Below are 26,633 nucleotides of genomic sequence, written 5' to 3'. Positions count from 1 at the left end.
AGATGACAGACGAACGGCATCCTAAAAAAAAATGACGATTGATCTGACCGCATCGTGGCAATTATCGGTACAACGTGCATCGTGGGAAGCGTTCGGTGGGGTCTGCAGATAACAATACCTGAGGGAGGGCAGCGAGTCTGTGCCGAGAAGTGATGAGCAGCGTGTGGGGTCAGGGAGTGAGGACGCGGGTCGTTGATGAGGGTGTGATCGCGTGGGTGGTGGTGAGGGTGTGATGGCGTGGGTGGTGGTGGTGGTCGTAGTGAGGGTATGAGACGGAGTGAATTGTGAGACGGAGTGAATTGTGGGACGGAGCGAATTGCGGGACGGAGTGAATTGTGAGATGGAGTGAATTGTGGGACTGAGTGAATTGTGAGATGGAGTGAATTGTGGGACTGAATGAATTGCGAGACGGAGTGAATTGTGGGACGAAGCCAATTGCGGGACGGAGTGAATTGTGAGACGGAGTGAATTGTCAGACAGAGTGAATTGTGGGACTGAGTGAATTATGAGACGGAGTGAATTGTGGGACTGAATGAATTACGAGACGGAGTGAATTGTGAGACGGAGTGAATTGTGGGACAGAGCGAATTGTGGGACGGAGTCAATTGCCGGGCACGCAAAGGAGTGTTGCTTGTCGTGACATGGGTAGAGTGGTGGGGGTTGGTGGTGCGGTGCCGTGGATGGGATGGGGGGGGGGGCTCTTGCGTGGCTGTGCCTGCCCCGGCCGTGTGGCTAGGCAAGCTCGTGGCTCGGGTTGCTAATGAAGAGGCCGTTGGCGGTGATGGCGGTGATGGGCGGCAGTGGTGGCCGTCGGTCACACGCTGCCGATATAAAACATCACGGGGCAACGCTGTGGATTCGCGGACTCCTAAATCATCGCTCCTTCCGCGCGAACCATTGATTTATTGATCGATCGATTGACTTTATTTAACCGGCTGAGAACCCCGTTGAGACCCCTCCCGAATGTCTCTCTTGTGGGGGGTGGGGTGGGGTTGACCCGGGTGAGCGAGTGATAACCGGGGCACACGGGGGGGGGGGGCATACGGGGGGGGGTCACACGGGGGTGCCACACGGGCGAGGGCTGGGGGGGGGGGGGACGAGGAAATCGCGCGACACAACTGCAAGCATCAAAACAAAAGGCGGAGGATGTTTAGCAAATCTGATTTCACCTCACCACGGGATTGGGGAATTTCTTCCCAGAGCTTCGCCCCAACCCCCCCCCCCCCGGGGGGCAGCTCCGTCTAAATATGAAGGCCCCCGGTTTAGGCTCTGGTCTGTCGAAGCTCCTTTTTTTGATGCGCAAAAAAACTGCCGCAGCAAAACAGCGCTCACTACCAGCTCGGGCCGGTGAGAGGCTGCGACCCTCGAAGGGAACGGCGCTCGCCCGCCACCACCCCCCACCCCCATCCCAGCGATCCGTGAATAAAAAAAAAAACCTCGAGACGCCGGGGTAGGGCCGCGAGAGCGGCTCGGACGAATGCCGTCGCGAGAGGTCACGCCGTGCGGCACGGGCAAGGCCTCCCTCCGCTTGCTACGCGCGGGCGGAGCGAATTCAATGGATGTGGAAGTGCCGACCGGAGCGTCCTGGGGTGGGAGTTCGAGGAGGCGTCAACGACGAGCGGGGAACCTTCCCCCGGTCGTTCGTTCGGTCGCACGGGCGCGTAGGGGTCGCAGGGCGCTCCAGGTGCGGCGGGTGCTCGGTTGCCCGCGCCCTTGTGGTAATTGCGACGTGCGGAGCGGCGCCTCCTGATGTAAATTGTGAGCGTAAACGGAGGGAGGAGTAATTACGAAAAGTAATTGATTTTGGGACGCTGGGGTTCTGAGATTGGAAGAGAACCAATCCCCACTGGCATTGCCAAATTGGGCACTGACGGGTTACCGGCAGCTGGCCTGGCCGCTCAGCGGCGGAGCGAGCGGCTCGCAACCGAAATGGTTGCGAGTTCAACCCCTGGTTGGGAGAGGTTGACTCGCCAGCAAATCGAAGCCCTCGGTTCGAGTCCGGGTTTCAGCCGACCGCCGTTAAACCGTGTGCTCGAGTGTCGTGCGCTAGCAGGCACTCTCTTCACTGCGTACACACGCTCAATCACATCACACTAAAGTTAATATTTTTCACTTTTTCTTGGATAGGTTCCTGCTCCCGAGGCTTAAATGTATACGTTGGCTTGACCTGTCGCGCGGGAATCTCTTAGCAGAGTGTGTGAGGGAGTGCGCCCGCCTGCCCGCCCTCCCTCCTCTCCCTCCCTCCCCTCCCTACCCCCCACTATTGTGTAAATAATAAAAATACCCACTGGGCGTTTTTGCTGTCCTTCCTGCGCGCATCCGATGAACCACGGTGGGCTAAGTACGGTGCCAAAGATGGTCAACATACGGTACATACTCTGGCGCGGGGGGTGGGGGGCTACGCACTGCTGTTGTGAGATTTCCCAATGGATTCTTCGTCTCTACACTTGACGCCGGGAGTATAAATGGAATGAACATCTACACTTGAGCAAAATAAAAAAATAAAATCGCATTTGAAATGAAAAAAATAAATAATGGAATTGATTTATAATCGCAACGATTAGGCAGGAGTTAGAAAATTGTGGTGATCCTACAGCAGTAGGGTCGCAAGCCCCGCCGGGAGGAGACGTGGTTTAAGTGGTAGAGGGATTTTGTGTGTCTGTGGGACCTTTTGGCAGCATCAAAATGATGAAAACCATAAGAATGGGCGTTAATATGTCCCAACCCACCATGAACCGCACGCACGTGTGGCAAAACATGCCAACACACATACGGCTCTGATAAATTTACACATTGTGTTTGAAACTGATTGGCCTACGCCAGAGACATCGAGCCTTCTTCATGGCCTCGTCTATCCACCGGTGTAAGACCCGAGGTCAAGGCCAAAAGGTGAACAGTTCAGTCCGTGTACTCGGGCAGCAATGTCCATAAAGCAGGAGGCTGTGGTTGAACAAAAAAAAAAGGGAGGTCAAGAGAGGTATTTGCTTCGGCAGGGCAGGTTCTTGATGGGCAAGGGAACCCAATTTGAAAGAGGAGGGAGATCAGTCTCGGGGTGGACGGAGAAATGGGAAATTGAGGCGGGAACGCTCTCCGTGTTTGCCGCACGAATCGGTGAGCTGGACCCTCAGCGAGGCAGCGCACGGAGACGCCGCTGGCGATCGAGCCGGTGGGGTGCTTTGAGAAGGACGCTGGGAACTTAGTGGCAATGCGTCTACGTGGAACTTCTTTCGCACCGTACGTAGCCGACCGTGGTTATCGGAGGTTCGCGGCGGCGTTGGGGGAAGTGGCGGGGGCGGGGGGGGGACAACAAACTAAACACAACATCTGTGAACTTGATCCTGCCTTTGAGAATGTGAATTTTCCCACCGCATTATCAATGGCAGTACGTAGTGTGCGATATTGTTCGAAACATCGGGAGGGAGGGGAGGAGGTGACATCAACTTCTCAGACCACTGGCAGTCCACGTGATGAGGATCTGAAGAGGGTTTCAGGCGAGACGGCAGAGGGAAGCACTCAGAGGAACATGGGCCACGCAGGATATCGGGGGATATGATTTGGACCCCCAAATAATAAAACCGGCGGTGCCACGTGGGACACGTGCACAATGGACGGGTGAGGGTCCGATTTGCTGAGACGGGCACTGGGCTGGTCTCCACCAGTCCGGCGACCATGCCGGAGGCTGTCCCGACAGATCTTGGAGGTCGCCGGGCGACCTGCTGTGCGACTAGCACGGTTGGCTACGTACGGCGCGAAAGAAGTTCAGCCAGCACGCGTGCGCGGTGCACGCGGCGGAGGGGTGGGAAGCATTCGCGAGGGGGTGCGGCGGGCATCGACCGGGCACGGGTTCGAAACGACGACGACGCCTTTGGAGCTCGAAATTATTTAAGGGATATTTCCCCAAACGCCAGGGGGCCCCCCTCTCGGGTGTCCGCGCGCACAAATTTGGCGCCGCGCGAAAGATCCAAATTCTGCCCTGCGCGTTGCCCCGACAGCACAGATCGGCAAACTTGTTTTGGCCCACGGACCGCTCAGCCGATGCAAACATTTCCGCGGAACCCCAACTCCTGGTGACAAAATGTTTTCACTTATCTCTCTCTCTAAATACAGGAATATAACATTATTCATATTCATAATAAAGGTTTTTGGGTTCGATCGAGTTATTTATAAATGTGTCGTAACCCTCCAACACCCGACACGGCCAATCAGCAAAGGAAAAAGTGTCACGTTGACAAAAGACAATTCGTTCACTATTTTAGCCCACCGGTGTGTTGAAGAGTGAATCCACAACATTTACAGTCTTAATACGAAGTTTTGCTGGTAATTACTTCCAGCATCATCGGGCAATTCGCCAGAATGGTAAGACCGAGAGCAAGTGAGGGCTTTACCATTCTGGCGAATTGCCCGATGATGCTGGATGTAATTACCAGCGAAACGTCGTACTCAAACTGTAAATGTTGTGGATTCATTCTTCAACACACCGGTGGGCTAAAGTAGTGAACTAATTGTCTTTTGTCAACGTGACACTTATTTTTGCTGATTGGCCGTGTCGGGTGGTGGAGGGTTACGACACATTTATAAACAACGCAATCTTACCCAAAAACCTTTATTATGAATAAAATTGGTCGCGAAAGCCTACGTGTTAAACTGATTATTCATATTACCAGAATTTTCTTTAAGAAGCTATGATGTATTTTTTTTCACAGGTGGGGGAGGGGGGGCATTTAGATGTTAGGCTTAGGGTATTTTAATCAGGGTAGTTTGCCTAACTTAATTGTCGATGTCAATATCACAATATTCACAATACACGTTTATCGTTAGTGTCCGAATCACCTGGACGAGCGTCGCGGGCGTCAGCCCCGTTGGTCGCGGTCGAACCGCGCTCGGAGAGCCGCTGGCGGAGACAATCCCCGGCCCCGCTTTAGCCTCGTCGGTATTCTCGATCCCGTTGGCTGCTTATTTAAAAGTGAATTTACAGACCCATCCGTGCCCCGCGTGTTTGGTTCTTTGGCGAAGCCCTTGACATGAAAGGTCTCTTTGTTTGGTAACCTTTTTTTGCTACTGCTGCTGCTGCCTTGGATGTGGAAAGTTTAAGCGCTTTGCCAGGCAATTGTGGCGCTCGGTAAATGTGCTCCGGTGTGCGCGTGTGTGTTGTGGGGAGCGGTAGTGTAGCAGGTTAGCGCGCTGCGCTACGAACTTGGCGACCCGAGTTCTATTCCCGCTCACGGCCAACACCAGTGACGATTATCTGAATGGTCCTGGTGCCTCCCCTAGGTCGAATCAGCCTCAAATTAGTACCTGGTGCAGTGTGTAGTAGACACTGGGGAGACGAAGGCGGTCGGGCGTGGTGATGGTCACCCACCCCCTCGTGTGCCGTTCCGGCCTTCAAAGTTCCCCCCTAACAGCACATGCCCCAAAAGTCTGTTCAGGCTATCCGGAGGATCTTTGTCTTTGTTGTGGGGAGTGGTGGTGTAGCGGTTAGCGCGCTGCACTGCGAACCCGCAAACACCGGGTTCGATACCCGGTCAAGGGTCAACGTCGGTGACGAATATATGAACCGGTCCTGGGCCTCCCCTAGGTCGACTCGGCCTTGAATAAGTACCTGGTGCGGTGTGTAATAAACATCGCCACTGGGGAGACAAAGGCGGTCGGGCGTGGTGCTGGTCACCCACCCCCTCGCGTGCAGTCCCCCGCCCTTCATAGGTGCTGCTCGCAAATGACACTTGCCCCAACAGTCTGTTGGGGCTATACGGGGGGTGCGGGGGTCTTTGTCTTTGTGTGTGCGCGCGTGTCTCCTTTTCTCATTTCGCGCGATAACCGTGTCAAATCAATTTCAGACTATCTTGACTCGTGGGCCTGCTTTGAGAAACAAGAGCAATCACTGCGAGGTGCTGGGGCTTTTAGCTTGCTCTCCCCCCCCCCCGCCACCCCCGATCGATGCTGGTTTCTTGTTAATATCTCCGAGCAAGCGAGGAGACGGGCACGCGGCGGATACCAGAGGGCCTGCGCCACGAACGCGGTTGTTTCGATGGGGGGGAAAAAAAAGAAAAAAAAGAACCACGTAACAGAATAAAAGCGATGCGAGTGCTTTAAACGGAGCGCACAAGCCAACAAGTATGACAAATGAGAAAAAAAAGGTCCCTACAAGCTGCCCCCAGTGTGTGTTTTACAGGCTCCTCGGCATGACACAATCTGAAGTAATCTCAATTGTAATAATATACAGGGTGCTTACATTTTTTTTCTTACACTTATATGGATGGGACTATCGTTTTAAATGAAAAAAAAAAGAACGGATAATACACTGTAACTTTTTGATTGAAAGCTTTCGTGACTGCAGGGATTCATATTCTTGGTTCTTTCGGTAAAGTCACGTAGAAGGGAAACAATAAAATCATTTCGGGTCTTAATTGATTGTTCACGCTTACGGTGGCTTTCAGACCGCATCCATTATTTTCGTCTCCCCCCTCCTCTTTTCCGAACATAGATGGACTCGTCCATCTGAATAACTGCCAAATCGCTCTCCGTGGTGCTAACGTTAAAAAAACCCGCCACTTTTTTTTCAAAATTTCTTGCTGTGGTTTTCACACCTGATGATGATTGCTTGTGTTGCAGTCGAAACGTCGTGATAATTTTACTGTTTTATATTTTTATTATTTTATTGTTTCCCTTCTACGTGACTTTATCGAAAGAACCAAGAACACTGTAACTTGATAAAAAAAAGTATGTTAATAGCTAAAAAAAGACAACGAGTCTCCACTTGTTCGCCAACATTGTCAACGCGTCCCTGGAATCATCTCCAGGTGGTTTCCAGAGCCCGGAGGCACATTTATTGTGATATTGTTGCAAACACTCAGAAGGGGTAACATTTGTTTGAAACACCCTGTACATAGCAGCCATCGCCAAGCTCCAGTCTCTTCCTCCTCCCCCCTACCACCCAAAACAAGTCGGACGAACTGCAGCTACACTAACACCCACACTCTTACTTTTTTAATCAGAGGAAGACTCTGTCTCTGATGAAAAATAGTAATTTTGTGAGCTGGCCAGCTTTGAGACTCAAAGTCAGGGTAATTTACCTACAGTTCAATTGATCATTGAGTCATTGGTGATCATCTCCCATGTACAGCCCTTGGGTAGCCAGTGGTGGAAATCACCCCCTTTCTATCGCAGGGCTGAGTCTTCCCATTAAATGGCAAACCATCGTTGACTTCCACATAAGCTGGTTTTCCCTTTATCCACGCTGGAGGGATGATGGAACCGAGGCATCGCCTACCCAGGATGTGAACTATTGACCCTTCCGCTCCGCGAGCCGCTTGAACATCCCAACTGAAACGTTCTGACAGGTTCAGCGCTAGGACTGGCTGGGAAATCCTGAGCGTGAGCACCAGCCATGGTTGCTACTAGAAAAAAAAAAATATTTGAATTTCTTTTTTTTTACACACAACCAACTCTCGTTCTTCTGTCTCATTACATTTTTGGCTCCGAGTGCCTTCTGGCTAGAGGCCACCGGCTTGCGCCTACAGGCAATGACGCATTTGTTAGGTCCACTTCGGTAATTAGTTGAACCCGGGGCATCGATGGGACGGTGAACTAACCTAAAACTGTAAACTATTTTACATGTTTTTTTTGTTTTACCAGGTAAGGCTCATTGAGCAATGTAGATCTTTTTTCCGAAGCGACTTGACCACAAATGATAGCTGAACGAAGTGGCTTATCACGTGTAAATGAATAGCCAAATACTCTAAACGCGTGATGTTGATTCTAAATGTGGAGGGAAAAAGCGGAGGATCCGGAGAAAAAAGTCAACGCGACCACGGGAAGAACACGGAAATTCCAAATGTACAGCAGGCGTCAGGGTCGGGATCGAACTCACGACCTCCTGTATACCAGGCGAGGTAGTTAACATCTCGCCACTGCGGCACCCCGGTGGCGAGATGGACATGGGACAGATCCAGATGCCATGGGTTTACTGAGTGAGATGACTGGCACATGCATCACTTATGCACCCCCACTGTGCCACCTCACTGAGTTTTAACTCGACCGGGCCCACGGCTCATTGTTGTGAGTGTCGCTCCTCAACAATTCATATACACGTGACCAGACACACGGACGCACAGGGCATACATATCAAAGCCCAAGATTGCGACGAAGCCTTTTCCAGGCTGTTGGGGAAAGGGCTGTTCGTGAGCACGTGTGAAGGCCGGACCGGTGGACGAGTGAGTGGTGTGGTCGTTACCACGCCCGGCCGCCTTTTTCTCTCCAGTGCGAATGTTAACACCCTACACAAAGTGCTACACATTTAGATTTAAAGCTTTCGTGACTGCAAGGATTCATCTTCTTTGGTTCTTTCGGTAGAAGTCACGTAGAATGAGAATAAAATAATAAAATAACACAATAAAATTCTCACGACGTTTCGGCCACAACGCAAGCGGCCATCTTCAGGTGAAAGGTACAGACCTGTCGGGACGACAGAGCTTCAATGAACGATGTTAAGATTCGAAGCGACTTTTAAGCTGGTTGGGAGAAGTGAGGCACCTTGACAAAGGGGTTTACATATCAAATAGCTGAGGGATTAGCTTGTGACTAGTCGCAGGAATGGCTATGTTAAAGTCAAAACCTACACATCCACAGAGGAAACTAGTAATTTAGCATTGAAAAAGCTAATCCCTTAGCTATTTGACAAAGGGGTTTACATAAATTACTAGTTGCCTCTGTGGATGTGTTGGTTTTGACTTTAACATAGCCATTCCTGTGACCAGTCACAAGCTAATCCCTCAGCTATTTGATATGTAAACCCCTTTGTCAAGATGCCTCACTTCTCCCAACCAGCTTAAAAGTCGCTACGAATCTTAACATCGTTCATTGAAGCTCTGTCGTCCCGACAGGTCTGTACCTTTCACCTGAAGACGGCCGCTTGCGATGTGGCCGAAACGTCGTGAGAATTTTATCGTGTTATTTTATTCTCATTCTACGTGACTTTACCGAAAGAACCAAAGAAGAAGAGTGCTACACACTTAAGGCTGGGTCAACCCAGGTATCCCTGGAACATTCCAGATTTCACGAAGCACCGATGTTGGCCACGGCCGGGGAATCGAGCTCGGGTTAACGTGTTCATGCGCACGTTGGAGATTGACGCCTTGGGTCAACTTTCCACGTTGCTAAATATACATTCCGGAAATCACACAGCATGACGCCCGTCGCGTTTCCCCACCGCACAGGTGCGACCTGAACGCTATCAACGTTCATTAGGTGATTAATGGGCCCTGTCCTCTTCTCCCATCTCCTTCCACCCCCCTCCTCCCTCCGCCTCCCCCCTCCCCTCCATCCACCCTCCTTCCTCTCATCTCCTCATCGTTTGACTCGAGATGTCATCCACGCATCACTGCCCAGCAGCCCTCCGGTTTGTTTTATAAAAACGTCCGTGCAATCGGCGCACATTGGCTGCGATGTCACAACGCGCGGGTCACAACGCGCGGATGATCACGCATGCTTGGAATGACACTCATCGTGTGTTCGCACCGTACGTAGCCAGCCGTGCAAATCGGAGGTGTATGGGGAAGGACGACAATCTAAACGCAAAACGTTACTTCAACAGAATCGCGATAGGAAGAGGAGTGAGGAAACACGCGAATTATCCCAAGTGATTTGCTCAGAGACTCAATCATGGGCGGGCAGGCGTCACTCGCCATCCTCGTCGCTCAGCTCGAAGCTCGAGGAGCCGCACCTTCTCGTTCCGCTATCGAGGCCGGCGCGTGGAGTAAGGGGTCGCGACCCCCGTACACCCACTCTGCCCCCCTATCCCCCCCCCCCTATCCCACCTCCCACGCTCGCCCCCCATTGAACCCCGTCTCATCCACGGCCTCGTTAGTCTTCCCCTGTTCCCACGCCGCCCGGCCCTCCCTTTCATCTCGACCTCCGGCCGGCATTTGCGCCGCGGTTATAAAATTATTGAGCTGCACCCGGTGAGGCATTTTCGCTGCCGCCTGACCTCCCTCACTTCTCATCTCTCGCCCGACTCGCGTTTATTTCCCTCCCTATGTTCACCCCCCTCCGACGTGCTCTCTCTTCCTCTCTGCCCCCGAAGCCGTAGTAGACATTACTTCACGGTAATGCATTCCGTAGGTGCACGCAGCGACGATGCGAAGCCATTCGGCGATGTCTGCCCGTGGATGCAACGGTCAAGCAACACTGGGCTTGCAGCGCAGAGGTCGTCCATTTCATGTCCACCTTTACGCGGGCAGGCACGGCTGTTGAAACGATGGGGGCGAGTCTCTCTGTTGGCTCGATGGGCAGGGTCGCGTGTTCCTGTGGTAAAGTGTGGGCCTTCCCAGACGTCTGGCCAACGTGGAAGCGGAGGCAAATATCCTCTTGGAGGGGGGGGGGGGGCTGTCTACAGCTCCATCTAGTGTCGGGAGCCCTTCTGCCAGCAAGCAATTGGAGGGCTGCTCCGTTGTTGTACCTACTTATTGAATCAGCGGACTGCGGTGCATGCCACGAAGCATTTTACGTGTCGCGTTCTACACCTCGCACGAGCGTACGGATGCTCTACATTTGTACAACCCACGAGGTCCGGGAGTCCTCGTGGTCGGAGTGTGGAGCTTCACTGACTCGCATGGCTCGCGCGTGTATGCGCGTGTGTATGTGTGTGTGTGTGCGCGGAGCGGCTATCCGGAGGATCTTTGTCTTTGTTGTGGGGAGTGGTGGTGTAGCGGTTAGCGCGCTGCACTACGAACCCGGCGACCCGAGTTCGATTCCCGCTCACGGGCAACACCCAGTGACGATTATCTGAACCGATCCCGGGCCTCCCCTAGGTCGACTCAGCCTCAAATGAGTACCTGGTGCGGTGTGTAAACATTGCCACTAGAGAGACAAAGGCGGTCAGGCGTGGTGCTGGCCACCCACCCCCTCGTGTATCGTTTCGGCCTTCATAGGTGCTCGCTAACAGCACTTGCCCCTACAGTCTGTTAAGGCTATACGGGGGATCTTTGTCTTTATGTGTGTGTTCGGCCTCGATGGAGGAGGCTCGCGAAGGATACTGCGACTGGGCAGTTGGAAGCAGTCGCCCTCCAACAATAGGGCAGAGGAGCGACGCTCACAACAACGAGCGGAGCGCCGGACGCATAAAGCACAGCGAATTGGCACAGTGGTGCATCGGCCCAGTGATCTCAGTCGACCCATGGCACCTGGGGCTGTCCTGTGACCTCCTGCCAGCAGGCGTTCGATACTTCACGTGGCCTTAAAATGCACCTAGCCTGGCACAAGCCCCGTCACCGCCACTTAGTCGCAAATGGCGGCGGTTGTTGTTGTATTCGCGTGCGCGCTCACGCGGACACACAAACACACACACACACGACCCGAGCCGATTGCCAGAGAGCTCCCATCGATCCCTGCTACGTAAAGAAGGAACAAACTACGACCCCTAACCCCCCACCGTGACCTCTGAACCCCCGAATCGAAATTGCAAAGAGTCGAACAGCCAGCGCTTTAGGAACCGTGGGTCCTGCCTTGCTTGGTCGCGTAGCTTTGAAATTTTCCGCTTTTGCGATTTGAGTTCACGGGACCCCGAAGGTCACTCGCACGCGGCGGTGGTGGTGGTGGTGGTGGGACGGGAATGCGCGACGGCTTTTGGAAACGAACGGAGCGAGGGTTGGCACCTCCACGTCTGGCAGCGATGCCTCCAAAAGCGCCGCTCGCCGAAGCTTCGTCGTAGCGACGTTAAAGCCGCCCCCACCCCCACACTCCCCCACCCACCCCACCCCTCCCTTCGAAAAATATAGCAACATCTCTGAAATTCTTCTTCTTTCGTATTTCATTTATTTACGTGCAGAGCCCCCCCAAAAATAAACTGAAACGGTGATACCAGACCCCCCGCCTCCTCCCAGGGCGGGGACGGAAAATGCACAACACGGGCCGGCTCGGGCCCAGCGTGACCACGTAAATCCGCGGTCTTCTCCCAACGTCTGCGATCTCACATTGAGTTGGTCAATCCCAGGCAGCCGCGTCAGGAGCAGCGGAGTGGAGCGCATCGCTGCGATGTCTCCTTCAGCAGTTGTGGACCGGGGCATTGCGTCGTTAGAGGTTGCACGGTCTGTTCTGCATGAGCACAGCTGCACACACCACGGCATCTGCCGAGGGATCACAGCCGCGAGGCATCTGCCGTGGTTTGCGCGGATGCGGCTTAGGGTGGACCATGAGCTTCCGTGGAAGATCAAAACCAGCGATCTTCTGGGTCTTTTTTTTGCAAAGTGCGAGTTATTTTGAACTCCATTCAGCTCTCCAATCTTCATTGCGGTTAAAATGTTTCTCTTCAAAAAAGTTGGGGGTCAGCGACCTGAGAAGTAAGGAGGGGGGGGGAGGGAAGGGTGCTGCGAACTTTTGAAACAATTCGTGACACCTACCCACTGCACGAATCTATCCACCATCATGAGTGACATCGCAGCAGCAGCAGCATCAGCAACGCACAACAATAATGAAACAAGGATCTCTTCGTACGCCTGGGGAAGGGGTCGAGGAGAGGGGGGGGCGAGGAGGTGGGGCGATGAAGGGGGGGGCGAGGAGAGGGGGGCAAGGAGAGGGGGGGCGAGAAGGGGGAGCGCGAAGGGGGGCGAAGAGAGGGGGGGGGGGGAGGAGGAGGGGGGGTCCTCTCTCCGCCCTTAACCCCGTGGTGACCTCGCCGGCAGCCTGAAATATCCCGGGCGCGTGGATCGTTGGGGCTGGCGCGCGCGCGCGCGAGCCTCGCGGCTGTGATCCCTCTATGCCGTGGCGGCGGGCGCATCGCTCCCCTCCGATCTCCGCTCCTCCGACTCGCTCAGTGGGGTCCAGGGAGCCGGAGGCAACAGAGGCGCCACGCTCTGGAAATAAAAACAAAACAAACAAAAAATTCATGGCCCGCTCGGCGCTTCGGGACAAGCAAATTGAATTCGGTAGGTGCTCGCCCATCGGGCTTGGTGGTGAAGGTGTCGGTGGGGGTGTGCGGGGAGGGGGGGGTAGAGAGCGTGTGGGGGGGGGGGGGGGATTGTCGAGGGAACGACGACGTCGATGGCGCGGTCGCATCGTCGGATCGCTTGTATTGGATCGGCGAGACCCATAATAAATTTGCTATTGACCGCATCCCCCCCCCCCCACCGCCAACACCGCCCAGCTCGCCGCCACGCAGCCCATTCGCGAGGCTCCGATTGCTTCTCGTCGCTCGGCGCGCTTCCTCCATTCCCCCGGACGAATGATTACGCGACGAGCCCACCCCCCCCCCCCCCCCCCCGGCTCGAGCCCTGAAGTTGACTGATGCCCGGCATTTTCGCGGCGACGAGATAGGAGCCAACCGCGGGAATCCTTGTCCGCTGCTCTTAATTAAGAGAGAGGGAGAGCGAGAGAGGGGGGGGGGGGGTATTAACGCCGGATCCACATGGCCGGCTTGCAACACCCCCACCCCCTATTCACCCACCCACCACTCCTGACCCCGCGTTACTTCCACTCGAAGCACCCAGACCGACGTCAAATCAATCAGCCGTTCAATTAACACCGCGCGCGCTTGAGAACAAAGAGAGACGTGGCGTTTATCCGAGAGAGAGAGAGAGAGACAAGCAGAGATGCATGCCCAAGATTGGGACAGGGTCATCGCGAGATGCGCGTCGCGTGTGGATCTTTGACGGCGGCCGAGTAGTGGCCGGCGGCCCGTTGCTCGGTTGTAGACGTTTCGCGGTTCGGGCCCGGTGGCCGCCCTGGTTAATAGTGCGGGTATGGATGTATTACGGGGACTTGTTTCGAAACCGTGCGTAGCCCACCGCGCTAATCGGGGGTGCGGGAAACGTGTGATTTGTGTGTAAAGCGCATGGATTTGTTTTTGTTTTACCAGGCAAGGCCCACCGAGCTATGTAGCTGCGTGTTTTTCTGTTCTTTTCAGAAACGACCTGGCCACAAATGATGGGTCAACTAAGTGGCTTATCGCGATAGAAATGTAAAGCGATACGGACATCACAGATTCCGTGGGGTCGTTCGACCAAAAGAATCGGCCGTTGTGCGCCAGCGTCATTGTCTCTGCGAAGTTGCCACATTAAAAAAAAATAATTACACTGCATGTTTACTCATTTGCCTAAAACCACGACGCAACATCGACCCCTTACCGCAAGAATGTGGCAAGCGTTTCTCGTCTGTGAAACGTAGCCGCCCCCACGATCGCCTTGGGCGGCGGTCAGATTGGCGCGAGGACCATGACGGTTCGATTTTACCGAAGAATGATTAATTGATGATGGTTTGTGTACTGCGCTTCGAAGCAGGCCAACTGAGCTCGATTTCCAGCCGTAGGGAAATGGTGCCAAAGGTGGCGAGATGTTAACTACCTCGCCTGGTATACAGAAGGTCGTCGGTTCGATCCCGTCCCTGATGCCTGCATATTTTGAGTTTTGCACGTTCTCACCGTGGTCGCGTGCATCTTTTCCCCTCTGACAATTAGAAACACGCGTTTAGAATATTTGTTCGCTATACATTTATACGTGACAAACCGCTTCATTGAGCTATGATTTGTGGCCAGGTCGCTTCTTGTAAAAGAGCTATACAGCTCCGTTGGCCTTACCCTGATAAAGTAAAAATTAAACCAGTTTAGTTTTAGAATATCGGAGGCGCGTGAAGTCTGGACAGGTCCCAGGGCCACCCACACGCACCTTCGCCAGGCTGGACTCACCAGCGTTATCGTTCTGAATGCCAGCCAGACGTTTGTTTAGCCACCAAAAGCCTCACTGAGTCTCAAGCCTCTTTTTCAGGAGGGTCTTGCCAAGTTGTTGCAGTAGGAGTATAGGGCGCAGCTGCTGCTGCTGCTTCTGCTGTGTGTGTGAAATCACAACCGAGCAATTTACAGGCACGTGTTTTGTTTGCATTGGAATATTGCGTCCATAATAGAGGGGTTTTTTGGGTTAGATCGCGTAAATATATAAATGTGTCGTTAAAACCCGCCACCACCCGACACAGGCAACTAGAAAGGGTTGTCACGTCAACAGAACGCGCCAATTCGTCACTAGTACTTGTCGGCTGTGTCAGGTGGTGGCGGGTTTAACGACACATTTATATATTTACACGATTTAATCCCCCCAAAAAACCTCTATTATGGATGATATTGGTAGCGAAAGCCTACTAAGTGTTAAACGGAATATTATGTTTTGCAATATATTCGATGCCTTGTGTGATGCAGTGCTTTTATTCGCGTCTTTTATGTTCGGAGTGCTTTTCTTCATTTGCCGCTGTATTCATTTTGCTTTTGTCATTTTGGTGACCCCCCCCCCCCTCCAGGCGCAGGTCAACTCACCTATTAGCAAACGAGACCACATCCCGATCGTCCGCTGGTGAGTCCAGAGAGAGAAAGAGAGGGCGATCGGCTACCGGTTACACAAGAAACCAAAAACATCGCCCTCGAAATCCCGAGCGCGATGTGTCACGTGCGATGCGCGCCGCTGTGCTCGCGGTGCGGTTCAGGACGCCAAAGGTCCCCAAACGTTTTGGCACCAGGGATCGGTTTCGTAGAAGACAATTGTTTTTCACGGACCGGTGTGGGGGGGAGTTTCGTCATTGGGTCTTTCCCCCTTTTCAAAGAAGCTTTCCAGCGACGTTTGTTTGTTTTTTACTCATTTTGGCTACTAGGGGTTAGAGCTTGTGGGCTTACCAACACCACGTGACTGAGACAAGTGCGCAGTGCGGGAAAGAGGCGCGGATGGAAGTGGTAAATAATAAAATAATGGGCGGGGCCACGCGCGGACTCACCGCTCTCACCTCCTGCCGTGCTGGCTGATGCTATTCCTCTTCTTATTATTGTTATATTATTTTAGCAGCTGTTCCGCAACAGCCGTGAACAACCATACCGCGACGCCCGTCAACGCTCTGCCACCGAACCACCTTGCCCCGCCGGCGAGCTTCCCGTTGACAAATAAAAATCGTCGACGACTCATGCGGTTGGAAAATTAATGAGCGCTGTGGCAGAATTTGTTTGGGGTGGTGGTGGTGGTGATGGTGGTGGATAGGGAGGGGGTGGGTGAGCAGTAGAGTCAACGGGCTGGGAGCGATCGCCCAGTCTCCCCGGGACTCCCGTCAATTTCTCTCGGCTGGCCGCAAAGTCTCCCACTGCTGCCCTCAACGAATGCCTCGGCCGATGATGAGAATCTTCAAACGACCATCAGCACCGACACCGCCGCCGACACCGCCGCCGCCGCACGTTTTGAATCGGCGCGACTTGAACGGCCCGGTGGGAATCGCCGTTGCCCGCCCCGGCGAATTTACAACCTTAGCGACGTCGTCAGCTTCGCAAGAAGATCGACGCTGCCCGCGGTTTTTTATTGAAGCGGACGAGGGAGGGAAGAGACGCGAGCGGGGGGAAGGGGGGTGCAGACGGAGGGACGGGGAAAAGTCTCGTCAGGTAATCCGAGGCGACGTAAATTGGACAAGCGGTTAAATTTCGATTTAAAGCTTTCGTGACTGCAATGATTCATCTTCTTTGGTCCTTTCGGTAAAGTCACGTAGAATGAGAATAAAATAATAAATTGATAAAATAAAATAACACAATAATATTCTCACGACGTTTCGGCCACAACACAAGCGGCCTTCATCAGGTGAAGGGACGAGACTGTCTGGTAGGACAGCGCTGGAGTGTCCTACCAGACAGTCTCGTCCCTTCACCTGATGAAGGCCGCTTGTGTTGTGGCCGAAACGTCGTGAGAATATTATTGTGTTATTTTATTTTATCAATGTATTATTTTATTCTCATTCTACGTGACTTTACCGAAAGAACCAAAGAAGATGGACAAGCGGTGTCTCAGGCCTGTCCTTTAACGGCCCGTCTCTGTGAGAGTGTTTGGCCTGCTCTTCCAAATTCCCGTCTGTGGGGGCGAGTCAACCCCCTCCCCCCATCCCGAACCAGGATTTTGAAGTCGTCCGATTGTGAGCCACTCCGATGAACACGTTTGGCTACGTTCGTTGCGAAAGAAGTTCAACATACACACAGACAAAGATCACCCCGTATAGCCTTACCATACTGTTGGGGCGAGTGCTGTTAGCAAGCACCTATGAAGGCCAATACGGCACACGAGGGGGGTGGGTGGCCAGCACCACGCCCGACCGCCTTTGTCTCCCCTTGTGGCGATGTTTACACACCGCACCAGGCACTCCTTTGAGGCTGCGTCCACCTTGGGGAGGCCCTGGACCGGTTCAGATAAGCAGCGTGGCACAGCGCAGCGCTCACCGCTACAACCACCGCTGCCCGCGGCGCTCGCGCTCCCGCTGATCCACCCACGTGGCAGGTTCGAATCGTCGATGACCGTCGACGTGACCGATGACCCCTTTTGAAATGAGGTCCATCGTAACCCGACGATGCGCGGACGGTCGTTTTGTTTATTTTCACTTTTCGCAAAGACAACGGTGGGACGGCGGGGGGTGGGTGGGTGGGTGGGTGGTTGGGCGCCTCGTTCGTGCAACGTGATCGACGGGTTCAGGGGTCGGCGCCTCTCACCTGGATGGCAGCCGCGGCAACCTGCGTGCTGCGGAGAAACGCGCGGCGCTGCGGTCAGCTCAGCGGGCGCCGTGCGACGCAGCGACGGAATTTTGCATCTCGTACGAACGACGTCGAAATGCGACGGGCGTCTCGAGGAGGAGACGCTGCGCGGAAACAGCGCGTGCATTTGTGTCGTGTGTTTGCCCGTGTATGCTCAGAGAGAGAGAGAAGCTGTCAGTCATATGTCCCCGTGTAAGTAGGTTGGTCTCTGTGCACCTATGGGTCTCCGTGCGAACCTTTGGCCTTTGTGAGTCAACGCAATGCAACGTGGATTTTCTCGCGTCCACACGCGACTGCATCTCGACACACTGTGCAGAAATAGTGAGAGATATTATTGTGCAGAGAGAGAGAGGGGGGGGGGGGGGCTGGGGGTTGCAATCACATCATAGGCAGAGGAGAGGGAGTATGTACGTGTGGATGTTGAATATCTTTCGCACCGTACGTAGCCAACCGTGCTAATCGGAGGTGCGGAAGGGTCCTTGAGCCTGGACTGGCACAGCGGCGGTAGGGTGTCGACAGCACGGACTGCCTGAGGGGGGGGGGGGCGGGGGGGATTGGAGCTTCCAGCCACGAGTCAGACTCCCCAAGCTGTGGAGACCACAGATTTCCACCTGGACCACCGCGAAGGAGTTCAAACTCTCGGCCATGGCTTAGAGCGGGAGCGGACATGGGCATCTGCACTGACCGGCGTGGTGAAGTATGGTCGAAGCGAACGCCCGATGACCGACGGACGTTATGTTAGGAGGCTTTCGCCCAGCAGTGGATTGAGAGAGGGCTGTCAGTAAGAAATATATATTTTATTTGTTACCATTGCTTATCCGAGAGGTGAAGGAAAAAAACCCCGCGGCTTCGCGGAATGAATCAAATAAATAAGTGAGGTGGTAAATATTTAAGTGTTGTGCCTGCAGCCGTATCTTATGTGCGCACCTGTATCTGAGGATGCTTTTGAATTCGACTCTCTATCACAAGGTTATTTATTTATTCATGCGCTGAGTTCTAGCATCCGGCCAATTGGCTTGGTGGTGGAGTCAACGGCTCGCAATCAGAAGGGTTGCGAGTTCAACGCTCGATTAAATAGGTACCACCTTGTGCGAAAGGGCGAAAGCGGTTCTTCTCTGGGAGAGGTTGACTCATACAATATGGGCGCCACGGAGGCGAGATGTTAACTACCTCACCTGGTATACATGAGGTCGTGGGTTTAATCCCGACCCTGACGCCTGCATATTTGGAGTTTGCGTCTCTCTCTCTCTCTCTGTGGTCGCGTGGATTTTTCTCCGGGTCCTCCGGTTTTTTCCTTCACATGTAGAATCAACATCATGCGTTTCGGAGTATTTGGCTGCTATAAATTGCCACGTGGCGACGAGTCGCTCCGTTGAACTATCGTTGAACCATCAACGAAGTGGCTTTAAAAAAAAATAGTTGAACGGTTTAGTTGAATAGTTTAAAGGACTGTGGAATTTCCGTCCCCGACTCTGCAGGGCTGTACACGGATTATGAGAACCGACATGATCAAACGAACAGGAGAATCACTTAAGATTGTTTTTGTACCGTGGCCAGTGACTTAGTGTCGGTTGCTAAAATTAAAGTTTTTTGCAGCCCGCGGAGATGCAACAGGTGTCGCATGGTTGGGGCTTAAGGGCTTATTTCCATAAGTTGTATAATTTTTCTCACGCGTTCGCGCGAGAACACGGCATTCCGTACTCGGCGGGACGTTTCGGGGGAAGGCAGAACACTCGTTGTCTAACGCGCGCTACACGGCTCATCGCAGACGGGAATCTGTCTCGCCTGCACGTGAAATTCATCACGACAGGACATTGCTTCCGAGTGTGTAATTCATAATATTTATATATATAAAAACATCCATAAGCAATCAAAATAATTGTTGTTATCGTTTTTGGCCGCATATACCAAGCAGAAATTTCCCAGTTATGTTTAAGTTCAATTGCTTTGTTTTTAACTTTAATATTTGACTATTCTAATTTTCCAGGTAAGGCCCTCTGAGCTATTCTCGCTCTTTTTCAGAAGCCACCTGGCCAAAAGCGATAGCTCAACGAAGTGGCTCATCATCATCATCATCATCGTCACGTGGCAATGTATAGCAGCCAAATACTCCGTTTGTTGCCCGGCTATTTTACATGGGAGATCCGTGGCCTGTTGGCACATCGATAACAGCAGAGCGAAGACAAACATGATGCCAATATTGCAGATACGTGATAACAGCTCAGCACATTAATCAATTGCAATTCCGTAATGGGGAATGCGACGTTTCGGGAAATGGCCCTTCCTCGTAGTTGACAGATGGAGTATTTTTTTGTTTAACCAGGTGTGACCCAATGCAAAAAATAAACACGACAGACTCTCATTCGCAAGAGTGCGACTTGGCTCACTGCAAATGAGAAAAAGCAAAGACAAATCGGGAGTGTGCAGCAGCGAAGCGAAACTGGAAATCGGGGGGGGGGGGGGGGGGGAACAAACGGTGTCGCATGAGACATCGAAAAATATTGAGGGGCCTGAGCCAGTGGTTCTTAACCTGGGGTGCACGCCGCACCCCCTGGTGGTGCGAGATGCCCTCTCTGGGGGTGTGAGACATGGGCAGATTTTTTTAAGGTAAATCATCGAAACACAAATTAATCACGTGCACGTAAGTACAACTTGCTTTGTTTCGTCAAACCTCCTAAGTATTTATCAACACTGTACGTTTCATATTCTTGGTTCTTTCGGTAAAGTCACGTAGAAGGGAAACAATAAAATAATAAAAATATATTCTTTTATATTTTTATTTTTCCCTTATACGTGGTTCTTTCGGTAAAGTCACGTAGAAGGGAAACAATAAAATAATAAAAATATAAAACAATATATTTTTAGGAATGAGAGTCTGTCGTGTTTATTTTTTGCATTGGGTCACAATATATATTTATTATTTTATTGTTTCCCTTCTACGTGACTTTACCGAAATAACCAAGAATATGAATCCCTGCAGTCACGAAAGCTTTAAATCAAAACTGTACGTTTCGTTTAACGATTAAGGACCATCTGAGTGCAAGGCTGCAGTGAATGTCAAGAACCGCAGGCTCGAGACATTGAGTGAATACGAGCAGAAGACTGCGGCCTGCATCACGGGGGCCTTGATAGAAATAAAATATTTAGAATGTCTCCAGATGAACAGTTTTCAGTTGGCACCCTGAAGGGTTAGCCATGACTGCACGTTGAAACAAAAATTACAAATGTGTGGATTCACTCTTTTTTTATTAACGGTAATATTGTCCACCATATGAATAAGAATCTTGAGCAAAAAGAAAAAAAGCAACTTCTATTGTCCACAGAGATAGTGGTGCAGTTTGACGACCCAAGGCCGATTCCCTGCCTAATTCTCACTTCATTGGCGGGTGATATTTGAACAGTTCTCGAACACACTCCTCACTCAAGCTCCTTGAACCTGGAATGGACAGTGTGGTGAAGTATGGTCACACGACTCCCATGATTAACGTGGCCTGGGGAGGTCTTTATCCAACTAAAAGATTGAGAGAAAGGGATGACCACGCTTTAACATGCTGGTCAGTGTGCGCTGATGGATGTCCAAGGACTGGTTCAGGCCACCACGGTGGTGATATGTTAACTACCTCGCCAGGTATACAGGAGGTCGTGGGTTCCATCCCGACCCCGACGCCTGCCGTATATTTGGAGTTTGCGTGTCTCTATCTCTCATCATCATCATGGTGGCTAGGAGATGTTAACTACCTCGCCTGGTATACAGGAGGTCTTGGGTTCCATCCCGACCCCGACTCCTGCTGTATATTTGGAGTTTGCGTGTCTCTATCTCTCATCATCATCATGGTGGCTAGGAGATGTTAACTATCTCGCTTGGTATACAGGAGGTCGTGGGTTCAATCCCGCCCCTGACGCCTGCTGTATATTTGGAGTTTGCATGTCCTCCACGTGGTCGTGTGGATTTTTCTCCGGGTCCTCTGGGTATTCCCTCCACGTGTAGTATTAAGAGTAATTTTGTCATCTGCTATACATTTCCACGTGATAAGCCACTTCGTTGAGCTATCATTTGTGGCCAGCTATATAGCTCAGTGGGCCTTACCTGTTAAAATAAACAAAAAATACGGTTACTAACCAAATTCAACTCTGCTCAGCTTCCGAGATGCAATGCGGTTTGGTCGTAGGGTTAAATGTGAGAATTGTGACTCTTTGTAGAGTGGACATATTGAACGCCTGTTAGAGGTAGGTACGCTACTCTCGGGAAATCGATTTCACTTAAACGAATGTCACTTACTTGCTGCTATCTCGCAACCTGGGTGCATGCGAATGAAGTAGCGCATGTATCTAAACGGGCGCGGCACAGGCTAGAGAAGAGATGGAGTGATGTGGTACAGGAAGACGTGGAGCTGAGTGGACTTGGCGATGACTGGTACCAGCGGTGTCAAGATCGGCCTCTGTGGAGGAGGCTCGTGAAGGACGCTACTGGGTAGTTGGAGGCAGTCGCCCTCCAACAACAACGGAGGGCGGAGGAGCGACGCTCACAACAACGAGCGGAGCGCAGTGTGGCTAAAGCACAGCAGGTTGGCACAGTAGGGGGCACAGGTGGTGCATCAGCCAGTCATCTCAGTCATCTCAGTCGACCCGTGGCACTTGGGTCTGCCCCGTGACCTGCCAGCGGGCGTTCGACACTTCACGTGGCCTCAAGGTGCACATGGCCTGGCACAAGCGTCGTGGTGACGTCACCGCCACTTAGTGGCGAATGGCGGTTGTTGTTGTGTTTAACTTATTTCGCACCGTACGTAGCCAAACGTGAAAATCGGAGGTGCCGGTAAGCATAGAGGTGGGGGTTTCGTATGATTGTGACCTTATTTTTTTACGATTATTATTATAGAAGCACGTGAAACGGAACGTGGTGATATCTAAAATATTACCCGGAGGTTTCGAAAAAAATTCCCAGCAGGGGAGTGGGGGGAGGGGTTGTGTGGTTCTGCGGTCAATACCCTGTGTGAATAGTTACTGGAGCAACGTACATTTTAAATATATATTAACTCTTGTTTTATATGGGATCGGTGCCCAGGTTATAATTGTTTTAACAGGGTCACCACGTCCAGGCTGTGAGAAGAAGCAGCGGAAAGTTATTATCTTTGAAGAGTGGTTGAAGTGCCGTAAAAATGTTTTGCAGCATCATGTTCGTTTGTCACTTATTTTTTTTTATTTATCACACTCACTCACTACTTTACTTCTTTATTGCTGTACACATTCTGAACACGCGACGCCTGAATGGTTATTCTGCGTTTCGCGTGACGTGGTTTTGCGTCAAATAAGAACACAAATACAATAAAAAACCGACACGTTACAGAAGGTGTCCTCACCTATGCACAAATTACAGTATCGTCAGCGTTGGTTCAAGCAAGCCTGACACTGAACGTCAAAACCCGTCGCAGAATTCCCCTCGAATTGAACCAGCACTGCTGATGAGCAGCACTCCCAGAAGGCCAAGCGGTAGCGTGGAAAAATACTTTAACATTATTAAAAATACTTTAACATTATTATATATTTTTTATGTGGACAGAAAAGCGATGGGAGGTTACGCGTTAGCTGTTTTTGCTATTAACGTTCTCCACAGTGGCACTCGGTAATTCGGTGGTGGTATGTATGACTTATTCATGAACCACAGTGTTGCCAGCATTGAGAAGGCAATTGATCGTTTTCTCAGACGCCTTATTAACAGGCCTGCGGGTCTCGTAATGTGGCGATAATCCTGCGAAAACCTCTACCAAGTGAACCCGAGATGCTTATTAATTATACATTTTAGGGCCCAACGCCGATGAGCCACATTGAGTCAACTTTTCAAACTGAAATTAACATTTACGCGTGAACGCTCTATCGAGGATGCACAGAGCAGCGTGTACCTGCTGAGATAAAAAAAAAATGCGTGCAATAGTGTTTAAATGTTTTTTTTGTTTGCTGCATTTGCTGCTCAAAGCGCTGTGCTCGCGTAAGCTGTGGTTTGTTTTTTAACGAATGGAGAGTGCAGAATCGAGGGGGTGATTGATGTGAATTGATGTGAATTCAGAGAAATTTTACCTTCGCCAAGATCGTGGCCGGATGGTCGGGGCCTTAACGGACGCCAGGATAAATGGCGCAGCGCCAGCGCAGTGGTTAGTGCGCTGCACCACGAACCTGGCGACCCGAGTTCGATTCCCGCTCACGGTCAACACCGATGACGATTATCTCAACCGGTACTGGAACTCCCCTAGGTCGGGCGTGGTGCTGGCCACCCATTCCCTCGTGTGCCCTGCCGGCCTTCACAGGGGCAACTCGCTAACAGCACTTGCCCCAAGAGTCTGCTAAGGCTACACGGGGAGATAGTTGTTGTGTTTTGTTTTTATCGACATGTGCGTAATTATAAAAATTCAATAACAATGTAAATCACATCTTATTGTTTTTTATATATATGTTCATAGGAGCGACATCAGCCGCCTGGCTGGGAAGAGGAAGGTCTTGACTTGAACGTGGACAGGGAGTCGGCAGCACAGATGGCTGGAGGGGGAATTAATTCCAGACCGTGGAGGCAGCAGAACAGAAGGTGCAACCTCCCACACTGCGCAGAGGTTGCCTGAGGGGTTTCAGAGAAGGCCCTCTAGGTTTTATCCACTTCTTGCACGTGGCGATACGTTCAGGAGCTAGATGCCAATGCCGGCGTCTGCCGCTAGAAATGACAAGAGGGCTTCAGGAGACAGAGAGTTAGTGTCGTTTTGCTGTTCCTCCTCCTTCCGTTGAAGGAGCGCAGACTACGGCGGCTTATTCAGTGTGGTCCGTAGTTTAGGTTGCATGGCCACAATCGCACCACCGTGGCTTGCGTCTTTGATTTTAAATTCGCGAAGGAGATGTTGGTGTGCATGGGCCTGCTGGTGACGCTCTTGTTCATGGCCGCGGAATCTCAACGCCAGGAGGTGCGTTACCTGGCTCTCGAATGAGGTGTTTGTTCTACACATTCGCATTGTTTCACTCTGTTCACCAGCGTTCCTCCGGATCTGGTTGAGATTCTAGGACGGGTGACAGCAGCAGCAGCAGCAGCAGCGCGATCCCAGGAGGGTGATCGGGACTTGAGTGGGCGGCGAGGGACATTGCTGAGGTCTTGGTTGATGGTGGGTGGAGGTTTTTGTCGTTTGGCGATAAAAGCGTGCCAACTCCCTTGCCTCTGCGGATACTTGGTGCCACAATGTTCACCGGAACGGCGAGCTAGGGGGATCGGTGCCAGTTTCAGCGTTCCCGCTATGATACGCGTTGCGTTATGTGAACTTTTTTATTTTTTATTATTTTACCAGGTCAGGCCGACTGAGCGATACAGCTCTTGTTCAGAAGCGCCCCGGTGATAACAAATGATAGCTCAACGAAGTGGCTTATCGCGTGGAAATTTATAGCAGCTGAATACTCTAAACGTGTAACATTGATTATAAATGTGTGGGGGAAAACCAGAGAGCACACGGACAAAAATCCACCCGACCAAGGGCAGAACATGCAAACTCCAAATATACAGCAGGCATCAGGGTCTGGATCGAACCCACGAACCTCCTGCATACCAGGCGAGGTAGTTAACATCTCCTAGCCACCGTGATGATGATAAGAGAGAGAGAGACACGCAAACTCCAAATATACAGCAGCAGGCATCAGGGTCGGGATCGAACCCACGAACCTCCTGCATAACAAGCGAGGTAGTTAACATCTCATAGTCACCGTCGCACCACTTGTGCATACTGGCGAAAATAATGTGGGGAAATAACAAGCATGGGGGAGGCAACGGATGTGGCGTCGCGATGTCAGTGCTCCGGTCATCGGGCACAATGCGCCGTGGCCTTTGACTAAATAACAAGAGCATCCGCCAGTTTTGTGGACGGGCATCCGGACCAGGCCGGGAGCGCAGTGGTGACTCTGCGGAACTGAGTGGATCAGTGCCAGGGTGCCGGAGGCATCCCCGCTCGTTCCTGCAAAGTTGCCGTGACTGGAGCAGAGCGCTCGTGGGAGCGGAGCGAGTTGCGTGACGAGCTTGAGGGCAGGCAGGGTGCCTTGGCCCTCTCCCCCGGGGGCCAAAACTACGAGTCGGGCCCTCCCCCCCCCCGCCCTTGACAACCACCATGAGATTTGTTTTCAACAACCGTGGCAAAGAAGAAACAGCGACACTTATTTAAAGCGAGGTAGACATTTAATTTTCATGAAAATGCTTTCATTAACATTCCACGCTTTAATTCAACGTAATTAGAGCAGTGAAGTGATATTGCTGACAGGTAACTACGGAGCTGCCGTGGCTGCATTGAGCCAAGACGGAGCACCCCTGCAGCGTTACATGTTCGAGACCGTGAGCGTAACGACGATGCGATTAAGGTAAGAGAGATGCGAGAGAGAGAGAGAGGCCGCGATAGGCAATAGCTTGGGCTTCGACCGCGCGAGACAAATCAAATATTGGGGAGCCCCCAACTGAGCTGACAACGTCGTCACGGCGTCACTGAGCGTAGCTCATGGGGAGCTCACGGGAGGAGAACCACGTGGTGGAGGGCAGAGGGGGGGGGGGGGATGTGGGGGGGGTGTAGAAGTGAGATGGGAGAAGCGATGGAAGCAGGCACGGGGGGGGGGGGGTCAAGTCGACTGAGGCCCCTCGAACACGCCGAGTGTGTGACCTCGTGCAGTTGACTCGGGATTGGATTGAGTCTGGTGAAGTGTTGATTTCCCTTCGCGAAGATCAACGGCGCTCGCTTCTGCTGCTCCCCTCCACCCACGCCGACGGCCAGAGAGGAATGCGCCCCGCTCGAGAGAGCGACGAGCAGAACTCACGACGCATCGCTCACCGGCACTCGGAGGTCTACGAGATCGGCTCCAACGTCCTCGGGATTCATCCGAGGCAATCGCGCGGCCCAGGGCCTCGGGGGGCACCATTAGCGGTTCAAATCCAGCAGCCGCCCCGATTAATACTGCGGTGTGTATTAACCATGAACTATTAAAAGCATATAAACAATTTTTTATTCGCTCGACGAAGTTGGCTTATCGTCACGTGGACATTTTTAGCAGTCAAATACTCGAAACGCGTGACGTTGATTCTAAATGTGGATGCGGGCAATTTTGATGCAGA

The 26,633-nt window shown here is 52.1% G+C and overlaps 1 protein-coding gene and 1 long non-coding RNA gene across 5 annotated transcripts in view; both read left to right on the top strand.

Annotated features, from left to right (window-relative positions):
* LOC116952799 (IQ motif and SEC7 domain-containing protein 1-like) overlaps window positions 1-26,633 on the top strand; it is a 519,292-nt gene that overhangs the window by 39,429 nt on the left and 453,230 nt on the right. The gene's annotated exons all lie outside the window — the stretch shown is intronic.
* Window positions 13,244-26,058, top strand: LOC142931077 (uncharacterized). Its single transcript, XR_012947084.1, has 3 exons — window positions 13,244-15,326; window positions 17,133-17,270; window positions 23,974-26,058. It is a non-coding gene; the product is annotated as an uncharacterized LOC142931077 (long non-coding RNA).

The sequence above is a fragment of the Petromyzon marinus genome, chromosome 48, assembly GCF_048934315.1.
Source record: "Petromyzon marinus isolate PM22_M1 ecotype Great Lakes invasive population chromosome 48, UKy_Petmar_22M1.pri1.0, whole genome shotgun sequence".
Classification (NCBI taxonomy): domain Eukaryota; kingdom Metazoa; phylum Chordata; class Hyperoartia; order Petromyzontiformes; family Petromyzontidae; genus Petromyzon; species Petromyzon marinus.
Note: the sequence above shows the minus strand (reverse complement) of the source record. Positions and strands in the feature narration are given on the sequence as shown.